Source organism: Cebus imitator, unplaced genomic scaffold (assembly GCF_001604975.1).
Source record: "Cebus imitator isolate Cc_AM_T3 unplaced genomic scaffold, Cebus_imitator-1.0 Scaffold366, whole genome shotgun sequence".
Classification (NCBI taxonomy): domain Eukaryota; kingdom Metazoa; phylum Chordata; class Mammalia; order Primates; family Cebidae; genus Cebus; species Cebus imitator.
In genome coordinates, this window is record NW_016107681.1 from 421,587 (window position 1) to 433,010 (window position 11,424).

General features: G+C 57.3%; 1 long non-coding RNA gene across 1 annotated transcript; it reads right to left on the minus strand.

The window, feature by feature from the left end:
* Nucleotides 1-5,595: 5,595 nt before the first annotated feature.
* LOC108288153 lies at nucleotides 5,596-8,877 on the minus strand. The gene is made up of 2 exons (XR_001818621.2): nucleotides 7,962-8,877; nucleotides 5,596-7,776 (listed from the first exon to the last, which is right to left on the minus strand). It is a non-coding gene; the product is annotated as an uncharacterized LOC108288153 (long non-coding RNA).
* Nucleotides 8,878-11,424: the final 2,547 nt, after the last annotated feature.

The following is an 11,424-nucleotide window of genomic DNA, read 5'->3' on the forward strand; positions in this document are numbered from 1 at the left end:
AAAAAAAAAAAGACGTAGGCTGGGTACAGTGGCTCGCGCCTGATCCCAGCACTTTGGGAGATCAAGGCGGGAAGATCACTTGAGGCCAGGAGTTTGAGACCAGCCTGGACAGCATACCGAGATTCTATCTCTACAAAAAAAATTTTTAAAAATAGCCGGGCACAGTCGCACTCACCTATAGTCCCAGCAACTCAGGAGCTTGATGTGGGAGGATTGCTTGAGCCCAGGAGGTTGATGCTGTAGTGAGCCACCATCTCGCCACTGCACTCCAGCCTGAGTGACAGAGTGAGACTGCCTAAAATAAAAAGATTGGGCACGGTGGCTCACGCCTGTAATCTCAGCGCTTTGGGAGGCTGAGGCAGGCAGATCACCTGAGGTCGGGAGTTTGAGAGCAGCCTGGCCAATGTAGCGAAATCCCATCTCTACTAAAAATACAAAAATTAGCCGGGCGTGGTGATGTGAGCCTATAATCCCAGTTACGCAGGAGGCTGAGGCAGGAGAATCACTTGAACCTGGGAGGTGGAGGCTGCAGTGAGCCCAGATCTCGACACTGCACTCCAGCCTGGGCAACAGAGCAAGACCCTGCCTCAGAAAAAAAAAAAGAAAAGAAAAGAAAAGAAGAATATGGCAGATATGAGGCAGATACGGTACCGCCATACGGTGCGTGGGGTGTTGTCTTAGTGTGTGTGATCAGGCATGTTACGTCTAATTCTGTATTTATAGTCTGAAACCCTGTCCAAAGCAACAGAGGCCAAAAAAGCTTTGGGGAATATCTAAGCTGGGTGGGGGAAATCCCCCCCAAAATCCGCTTGCAGTCTCAGGCCTTAAGTAACTGACAGCTTCCATTTCCTCTCTCTTGGGATGCTTGGTTCCCAGCCACCATGCTGTGAGGAAGCCCAAGCCACCCTGTGGAGAGGCCCACATGGAGAACCACAGCCAGCAACAACCAGCCAACAATGTTTATGAGCCATCTTGAGAGTGGAGTCCCAATTGAGCTGCCCCAGCTGACAGCGTGAAGCACCAATGAGTTGTCCTGCCAAGCCCTGCCCAGACTGCAGATTTCTGAGCAAAATAAATTATTGTTTTACACCACTAAGCTTTGGGGTAGGTTTTTTACATAGTCATAGATTAAGCATAGTGAAGTGCACAGATCTTAAATGCTCAGCCGGATGAACTTTTAAATATGTATAAAACCATGTAACCATTAACTAGATCAGATATAGAATATGTGCATCTTTCCAGAAGGTTCCCTAGTCAAATAGCTTCTTGAAATGCTATCCAGGCACCTGAACTATTCGTTCACAGCTCTGGGCAGCACAACATTTATTTTTCTCAGCTATGTTTCCAAACTTAACTGAATTAGAAACACTCTCTTCAGCATCATCGATGATATAAAAATAAGCTCTGGTGTGTAGGCCAGAAAAGAGCGAAGGCTCAAATGGAAGACAACCAGACTTCAGTCTGTAACCTCTGGGAAGTAGGTCGGCAGGAAAATGAGCTGATCTGCTCTTAAATCTCCCGTCAGCAAAGTCACCTCGTAAAATTCAAGTGCATAGGGTGCTGTCTTAATACCTGTGATCAGGCCTGCGAGGGATAATTTGCTATTTACGTCCTCAACCCTGTCCAAAGCAACAGAGGTCAAAAAGGCTTTGGGGAATCTTTAAGCTGGGGGGAGGAGACCCCCCAAAATCTGCTTGGCCAATTGTTTTACTTCAAACCGTGGGCTGATTTCCATTAATCACATTTGGCCCTAATTACCCTCGAGCAGCCTTTCTTCCTCTGGCCTGGAGCAGGAATTTTAAGGGGTTCCTGACAAAGCAGGTCCCTGAAACCAAACAATAGTGGAGACTCCAGGAAAACGCTGAGTGAGGAGTCCATCCCCAGTCCTCTCCAGCCTGGAGACTCAAGTTTCAGGCTTGCTTGTGATCTCCCCAGGTAGGAACCTGAGTTCCTCCACTAAATAGATTTTCCTTTTGTTGTCACATTAATTTGCAACTCATTAATAGTGACAGAAGTGAGGTACTGCACCGATGTCATTTGCATATTCATGAGTGACTTATTATTAAACAAATAAGATTTTCCTATCTTCGAGAGCACCCAAAGTAAGGCTGAACAGTACATTACACCGGCCCCGATGCTTTATTCTCTCTTTAATATGTTAATACATGCAGTTGATTTCTTTAAGTAAATACGCATCTATAAAACAACACGTACTTTCTGAAAAAGAAATCATTTAAATAATAATCCATTAGCAAAGTTGGCAACAATTTAAGAGGAACAACCCATTAATACCAACGCGTGGGAATCAATTTGCAAATTTTAACTGGGTTGGGTAGTGGGTTACCGACGACCAAGGAGGAGGACCTGCGAGTGTGTGAGCGCTTAGAAAAATATTTTAATGAGTCTCCGGACATCAGGACTGGAATCCCTCGCGTTTCAGGTGCCGGCTCTCCCTGTAGGTCGAAAACTGACTGAGTCCTCACGGGGATCAGCGTTTTGCCGGCGTCCTCTGGAGATTGGAGTCGTGTGCCGAAAGCAGGCCAGACCGCCACGTCGACCCCGCGGCTTTTACGGTGCCCATCAGTCCCCCCATCCGCAACGGGTTAAGCGGCGTGGCGGCGGGGCAGGGTCTGGTCTCCTGGCGAGGCTCCCCCACCGAGCTGGGACTGGTGCCCTGTTCTCCCTTCCCCCTTCCCCCGTACGGGTTTCGTCACAGCCGGTTCTTTCCAGCCTGGGTCAGGGTGGGCTCGGCGACGCGGAGCGCGGGGCCAACCGCGCACCCTTATCTCGGCCGAGTCAGACACTCGCCGCGCGGAATCTGTTGACATCTACTATTGTTCGCAGGAGTCCCGAGCGCGGGGCGGGGGCGGGCCGAGGCGAGGGTAGAAGAGAGGGCGGCGAGTGTGGGGCCTGCGGGGTGCGTGTGTGTGTGTGTGTGTGCGCGCGCGCGCGCGCGCTCTCGCGGAGGGAGGAGGGGCCGTCTTCACGGAAAATAAAAGTGGCCGGCGGGCCCGGAAGCTTCCAAGCCAGCTCACCGGCCCACGCCGGGAATTGAGGTGGTGGTGGTGGGGTGCGCAGGAAGGAAGATGGGGCAGCCGGCGGTGGGGTCCGCTGGGGTCGGGGTGGGAGTGGCTCCAGCCGCAGGGCCCCCAGTGACCTGCAGGACACAAGTGCATTTGTGCCGAGCCGTGGCGGGGATTAAAGTGCCATACGGCCCGAGCGAGGGGGGCGAGGCGGGTGGAAAACAACTCCCCGCGCGCACAAAGCGCGCATTGTTCCAGCCACCTCCATTATGCCGCGCTGCAGCCAAGAGCCCGTTTCGCAACTGCCCTCCCGGCGCTCGAGCGCGCGCGCGCGCACACACACACACACACACACACACACACACACACACAGGAATTCGCCCCGGCCGACGCCGGGGGTGAGTGCGCTCCGCCAGGACAGGGAGTGGCCGTCGGGGCGCGGGGACGCGGGGGGGCTCGCAGGCGTCTTTTTCAGGTCGCCTGCCTGTCTATTCAGGGCTGGCCTTTTTAATGTCTTCTCTTCCTAATCGCCTCCCCGGCACTTTTCCGTTTCTCTGGCTCCTCGGGCCTGCCCCGAGCGCACCCTGGCGACTGGAGCTCCCCAGGGGAGGCGGCGACAGCGGGGGTGGAGAGTGGAGAGGGCGCGCTCTCAGTCGCTGTCACCCGAGGATCGCAGCCCCAGGCGCGCAGCGCTTGCCTGCTCTGCTGAGGACACGTGCGCGGGAGGAACGGGGAAAGCATCCCGCCTTTCAAGGAGAGGCTCCCGGAGCGCCCCCTCCCCGGGCTCTCTGGCACTCCAGGATTTCCCCCGGTCCGGAGCGGGAGCTGCGGAATCCCGCGCCGCGTCGCCTGGCCTGCCTGCCCTTTCGTGCCAAGTGGGCCAGCTCGGCCACCCCCCACCCTAACCACTCCGCTGCCCGGGCCCTGTCCTCCTCCCCCTTCTCCGGCTTTCATGGCACTGGATAGGCGCCGAAAGGAATGTAAGGCTTGCCAGCCTCTTGGGACCCTGTTCTACCCCGGGAGCGGAACCGGGGCGATAGAACCAACCCCACCCTCTGCCTCCAGTCGCGCCCTCCTGGTGGCCAGGTGGGGAGCGGAGGAGCCGGAGCGCGGCGAGGTAGCGCGGTCTGGTTTCCTTTACGTTTACAAGCTATAAATAAACTTCCCCTTGGGCGGATGCGCGCTGTGTCCAAGGGCGGCTTTCCGCCGAATCGGGCGGGTGGTTTACGATCTCGGCCGGGAGCTGGTCCTAGCGCGGCCTGAGCCCAGGGTGGGGCGCTGGCTCCCGGAGAGCTCAGAGGTCGGCCAGAAGTGGCCGAGTGAACCTCCTTTTCCCCGCGGGGCTAGGGCGCCTCTGCACTGAGGCCCGAGGGTGGGGCTGGATGATTTATGAGCCGTCACCCCACCCCGCCCCTCCCGTTTCACTTGTTTTCCTCGTCTTCTCCAGCTCAAACCCGGTTCCCAGAGCCTCATCCCCAACCCTGCCCAGCAACGATTTGGCAATTTCAGGCTGTTGGAGCGCCGCTCCGGCTCCGGCACCGGCGGGGCGCGTGTGCACAGGGCGTGGGTGAAGCCCCGTGTGCTTTTCAGCAGCCGCGCTCCTGTCCGGGGCGAGGAGCGGACTAGCTGAGCCCGACCAGGCTGGGCGGCCGAGTGAGGCCTTTGCCGGAGAGGCTGGGAGGAAGGGCTGGCCGCGCGACTCCGGAAACAACGGGCCTGCCGGGTGGATCCCTGACCCTTAAGGTCACCGGGCGCGGGGAAACCGCCTGCCCACACCAGAGCAGAGGCCACTGCACCAGTCGGAACCAAGCCGCAAGAAACCCAGGAGGAAACCCAGAGGTCGCGATAGAAGACGTAGCTCGGAGGCCACCGCGAGTCCCAACACCGTCTTCCACCACAGGGGTGCCGTTTCCCTCGGCTTTGGTGTTCACTCTGCGAGTGATGGAGGCAAAGCATCTATGAGTTTCCCACACACGTGTGCCTGTTGTGTGTGTGTGTGTCTGTGTGTGTGGTGGCTTGTGTATGTGTATGGGCCTACGGGGATAATAAAAGGAATGGGGTGCTTTTGGCAGCCTCTGCGTTTCTTTCCGCTGAGACGTGGGGAGGCCAGGGGGCAGAGGCGGCCAGCCGAGTGGGCGAGAGCCCGGCCTGGCGTGGAGAGGAGGCGTCTTCCCGTCGGGAGGCTCGGTAGCGTGCTCCCGCTTCCCTCCCGTCCCCTCCCCGCGCCGCGCCGCGCCAGCCGCAGCCCGCAGGCTCGCTCCTCTGCCCGGTGTTTGTTTAACCCTCAACCCCTCCGCGGCAGCTGCGGGCAGAGGGATTCCTGGCCGAGTTAATCCAGGGGCTGGACCCCAACCCCGGTTGCCAGGTGGGCCCTTACCCCTCCCGAACCTCGGGGCCGAAGGTCCCAGGGTGCCGGCACCCCCACAACCCAAACGGGCCTGGGGGCCTTTGGGGGTCGACAGAAGGGGACCCTTGGCAGAGTCCCCATTGTTCCCCCGGGGCTGGGAAGCTGACTCACGCTCTGAGCACAGAGCGGTGCGGAGTGTTTTCTCGGTAGCCTTTACCCGAGTGCTTTATTTAGACAGGCTTTATTTACAGTACACATGTTTTCGGCTCCTTATTCTGGAGGCGGGAATGGAAACTGGGCAGAGCAGGAGTTCTCCCCGTCAGCCTCACGTTTGGAAGGAGCTGAGACTCAGCGGAGTCGAAGGATCCCACTCCCGCTTGCTGTGTTCTCTAGGGAGATACTGTCGAAGAAAACGGTGAAGGTGGGGAGTGGAGGGCGCTGGGGGACGCCCAGCGTCAGCCTTTCCCATAGTGCCCAGACTTCAAAATGCGTAACACCCGGAGGAAAGTGAGACACATCCTCATGCCCATTTTAGAGGGTTCAGAGAGGGCTAGGGCCGCAGAAGGTCACACAGACAACAATCGGTGGTGTGAAAAGCGTCTTTAACTCTGTTTTTTGGGTTTCTTCCTCATGGGGTTAGACCTCCAGAGTCATCCAGGTCTTGGTCTCTCTGGATTCCAGGAAGGGTCTTCCTGGCGCCTCGAGCAGAGGTCAAGGCCAGCCAGGCGGCTGGAAGGCCTCTGGTTGCCAGTCTGCACTCAAGCATCCTTTTTGGCAGCAGCTCAGTAAGTGGGGTGGTCCAGTTAGGTCCTGCAGGAAATTGTCTGAGCTAGATTAAATATTTTACAAAACCTTCTGGGGGCCTACGGTTGACTTGAAGCTGGCAATGTTAAACCAAACAAAAGTTAACGAGTTTTCTCCTGACTTTTTAGGTACAGTTCAGAGAAAACGGTGGGTCGTGCTCTTTGCAGGAAGCAAGTTTAATGGCGTTTCCTCTCATTCTTCTCCACTTCATTCTCTCTGCTTATTGCAGAGCCTCATAGCCTTTCTGGGGCTGGGGTGGCAGAAAGGCCTGTCCGGGGTCCCTCTTTCAAAGGGCTGCAGCCACCTCGAGCTCCTGTGGCCGTTGAATTCCATGCTTCTGACTCCTGCTGGGAGTAAAATGCAGCCTCACAGGAAGTTCATGGCCCTGGGAACGGCATGGGACAATGTGCAGACACCTCAAGCCTCTTTTGGCCTTCCCGTAGGGTAACCCGTCGGGGGGGTGGGGGTGGTGCGAGGAGAGAAAGACCTACACTTCAGGCCTCACGACCTCATAGCCTTTTCCTGGCTTTCTCTCCCTCTGAGTCTTTAGCTGCAAATCCTGCACTGTTTTCTGAGGGTTGCCCTCCGTGTTTCCCTCCCTGAATTGAACACCCCTTTGTCTCTGCCCCCTGGCTTGAGTCTGACTGCTCCCTTGCACGATGCCCACCCCATTCTCATATTCAAGCTGCAGGGTGGAAGCTCTGCAGGCCAGAACTGAACTGCGGCCCTTCGAGGGAAGTAGGCGGCTTGACCTTTGCAGGAAGGGAAGAGAAGGCAGATTCACAGCTCGCAGCACTGCAGGGAGACACAGAGCTGCATGGGGAGCCGCAGGCATTGCCACAGCCCCAAGCAGCTCTAAGGGGAACCTGTAAGAGGAAACCAGCTCCGGGAGTCGAGGGAGCTTTGTGCGGTGTGTGTGCCCCAGCGAGATGCACAGGCCGCTCAGCGAGAGAGGAACTGCCTGGGGGAGCTGTGGCTGCTGCCAGCTCAGCGCAGGGTGGGGGTGGGGTAGGGGCTCAGAGAGGCTGGGGGCCAAGGTGGGGGCTGCCGTGGAGGATGAGGCCTCTGGAGAAGACAATAGCTAAAAGAAGCTGCTCTGAAGAGGCCCAGCCACCTGGGTATGGCTCATCAGATGGGGGGCAAGGTCCCAGCAGTTTAGGAAAGTATGCCCTAGGAAAGATACATTTGCCAAAGGACGCAGAACCTGGAGCCTGGATGGTTTTTTAAACATTCATTTTTGGGGGTGGTATCTTTGAGACAGAACCTTCCCAGGGAAAAATAGCCCTGTACTTCTAAATCCCAGGGGACCCCGGGCACAATGACCTACTCAGCGGGCAGCCCAGGCCCACCTACGGTTTGTGTCGGGGCAAGGAACTCCGGAGGGTGCAGCCCACCTAGGTCCTTTCCCAGGCTGTGGGGGAGGGGTGGGCAGTGAAGGGGTGGGCAGTGAAGGGGTGTGCCCGCTGGATATAGAGGCAGCTGCCATTTGAGGGTGGGGGTGGGGAAGGTGCTGCCTCAGCTTCGGCGCTGGAAACCATTGTTTGAGTCTGCACCCAGCGCTTCTCCAGCAGGGCTAATTCTCCACGTGTCCAATTTTCGTGTCTGAAAAAAAGCAGCAGCACAGAAACAAAACCATATGACAGGGCTGGGCTGCAAACCTTGAAGAATCGAGAGGGTGGGGGAGGTGGTGGCGGGGAAGGGGGAGGGTAAATGATGTGTGTGTGTGTTGGGGGTGGGGTGTGGTGGCGCACAACTCAAAGTTTCGGCTATTTCCTACCCGATCTCACCTCCCGGCGTGCTAATCTGATGCAGTTCCAACTCCCTCAAACGATTCCGCAGTCCCAGCGCTTGCGGGAGAGTGGAATTACAGTCTGGAGGAAGCGAGGTGCTGCCGCGAGAGGCGACGCACCGCACCCGGGAGTGCGGAAGCGCAGGCCGGCAGCAACGCGACCCCTGGGCCGGCTCCGGGTCGTGGTCGGTCCCCTGCAGCTCCGTCCTCCTCCGGGTCCGGAGCGGAGAGATCGGTCAAGGCAAAACCCTCTGCAGGATGGGGGAAGGGTAAAGAAAGGAGACAAGGCTTTTCCCAGAAAGCGGAGGGGAGCCCGCCTCCCTCTCCGGGGTGCTATGCTGCCCCCATCCACTGCGCCCCGACCTCCCTGAGATCCGTTTCCTTAAAAAATAGCCAAAGGCCAAACATTTAGCTACGGGTTCAGCGTTCCCCCCACCCCAACCCCCACCCCGTGCCCTCTCTGAGTTCTCTAAACCCACGAGGCGCTTTAGGCCTGGCGTTCCCCGCCCTCCCCCGCTTCCGCCAGTGCACGAGCCAGTGGCGGTCACTTCTGCGACTCTTTGGAGGCCGACGGCCGGGAGCTTTGTTCTCCCGGGGCTTTCTCCCTCCCCCTTCCCCTCCTCCTTCCAAGTCATCCAGGTCTCCACACTTTATCTGCGCCCCCCGCTTCCACGTCCGCGCACACAAACAACCCGGGCGCATAATCTCATTAGCATAGGCCTCGGTCTGGGTGACCGCGAGGAACCCTGCGCGCCCCGGCGCAGCGCCCTGTTTCGCCGCAAGCCCGAGTTTCCACCATGCATGCGCCCGGGGCAGGGGGCGGGGACGATCCGGGGTATAGTGTTGGCTTTAGGGCAGGATTGGGGCAGGCCGGGAAGAGGAGGCTGCCCGGGGCGGCGGGAGTCGTTGGAGGAAGGCCCCTCCCAGCGCCCAGTTGCCTTGGTCCCCGGAGCAGATGGCAACTTTGTCTCCTGGTGTGCGCGCAGCGACTTTCAACACATTCAAAAGGCAGTGCTCAGGCTGTCGGGGAAGCCTCGCTGACATTCAGAACCGATTAAAGACCCGAGACGGTGCCAGGCGCAGTGGAGAGTTATGAATTAATCATGGGGGTTACCGATATCTGAGGCTCCCCAGGGCAGCCCCTCTATTATTAAGCAGCCCCCACTGCCCACTTCTGACACCCCCCCACCCCCGCCGCAAAGGGGTAACCGCGGTGTCTTTTGCACTGCCCCAATTGACAGCCACCCGGTAATGTGAAAAGTGTTTGCCCTGCCACCCTCAGTGCGGTCTCAGGCCGGGGCGCTGGGCCTGTCAGACGCTCCCGGAGCAGCTCAGCCTTTGGGACAGGCCCGGACTGAGCGCTCAGCTCTGACCCGGGGTTGGGGTGGAGTGATGGAGTTGAAGGGTTCTCTGCCTCTGTGGCCCAGGTTCGGCTCCCTTCACCACCGTAGAAGGAGTCCCCAGATAGTGGGCGACGTCGGGGACCATCTACAACCTGGGTGCTTGTCCTGGGTCCTTGGAGCAGCGAGAGGCTTGTGGTTTCGCGTTGTGGCTCTGGCGATGTTCCAGATATGGAAAAACGAGGTTCGTGTGTGCTGTGAAACTCCGCATAGTCCCTGGGCCTCCTAGGAGGAACCCTCAGGTCTGGAGTCACCCTAAATGATCCGCACCCCTGGGAACAGAAGCACACATCTCGACCACCGAACTTGCCGTTCTGTGTATTGTTAAATCACGCACACCGTTCTAATCTCCCCTATTTATTTCCCAGGCCTGCCTGGCCACAGATTTCTGCAAGACGGAGCAGGCTTCGGGTTCCTCCTGCTTCCAGAGGGGCCATAAAAAACAGATGGTCTCATTAGGAACAATTTATGCATATATATTTCGAAGAGTTCAGCAGAGCCGGCGTAGGTTTGCAGCCCCTGCGTCAGGCAAGAGCAAAATATCACCACTTGCAAATGTTTCCAGTTTGCAAAATAATGGCCTATCCAAAGTAGCTAAGCAACGAATTACTCAAACACTAGAAGGTTAGATGCCAATATTATCACATTCGTCCTGTTTCTTAAACCGTCCTCCTCCGCGGCCTTTGGATTTCGGAGGGAGGCTCCCGGGCCTCACACCCCTACGCCCGCGGCTTCCTTTCATGACTATTTCCAATCTCCAAGTCAAATCACTTATTAATTATAGAGGCAACTCGAGCAAACCCAATTACCCGTAGGCAGCCCTTCCCAGATGGGAAGTCTGTCTCGCACAGCTCCCACGGTGGCCCAATTTCTTCTGGGGAGGCTTCTTTTGCGTCCGATTTCTTTTTGTCAGTGGTCTGCCAGCGGCCCTGAATGTTTCCTCTCCCTGATTCTTCTTCCTAGAGGCAACTCCATTTTCTTACCCTGTTCCCTTTCCTTCCTCCAAGGAGACATCCCCGCCCCTTAGGAGCCGCTGCCTTCAGGCTAAATTTACCGCCGCGCCAGGTTTAAGCCTTAGGCGTCGCAGATCTGGCGTAGGAATGGCGGAAGCGGTAGACAGAGCCCTATTCATTTGCAAAGGCGGAAGGCAGAGTGATTCGCTTGGTTGGCTGCCCCTCGCCTCGTTTGTCCTTACTTCAAACGTAGCTGGTGGCTTGGGCTCACCTCGATTTGTGAGATGTGTCCTAGGACTCCGCCAGGCTTACCCCGATGGGAAAAATCCCTCCTAACTTTTAAGGTCGCCACAGTTCTTATCATATGTTAATAATAATGCTAACTACCACGACTTTGTGCTGAGCGTGTGACAGATACATATATCTTCTTTAAACATCACAGCGACACTTATACGGATATCTCTCCCATTTTGTAGATAAAGAAACTGAGGTTAAGAAACTGCCCTCAAATCACACAGCTAGTTGAAAATGAAGCCCTTAATCCAAAGCCTGAGTTTGCATTTACAGCTTCAAAGACACCTTCCAGAAGAGTACAAACCATAGGGGGCAGTTGTTGGGGGGTGCTGTCAGCTGCGCCCCGGTGACCCTTGCTTGCAGCTGAGGAAGCCTGGGAGTGCAAAGGCCTCGGAGGTTGCAGACAGCAGGTCTAGGCGCCGAGCTGTGAATAGCAAAGAACGCCGGCGGGTCGCCAGAGAAACAGGCGCAACTGGGATTTGGGGCATTAGGGGAGCTGTGCTGGCTAGGGACAGAGTTTTGGGGTGAACCGCGGCTGCTGGGTCTTGCAGCTCGTGGAGATGGGTACTGCCACCCTTTTGCGACCGCAAGAGTCACATCCTCTGCTGTGGTGGGTGCTCTTGGGACACGGTATGGGGTGCGGTGGGCTCGCCTTGGCGATCTTGGGGGCGCGCAGGGTGCGGGGAGCTTCGGGAGGGTCCCTAGGGGCAATTGGCCTCGGCCGCGCTGCTGGGGCGCCCTCGCTAAGATGGAGCCAGCAGTTCGGGGAGGGGAGGGGAGGAGAGAGGAGGAGAGGAGGGAGAGGGAGAGGGGG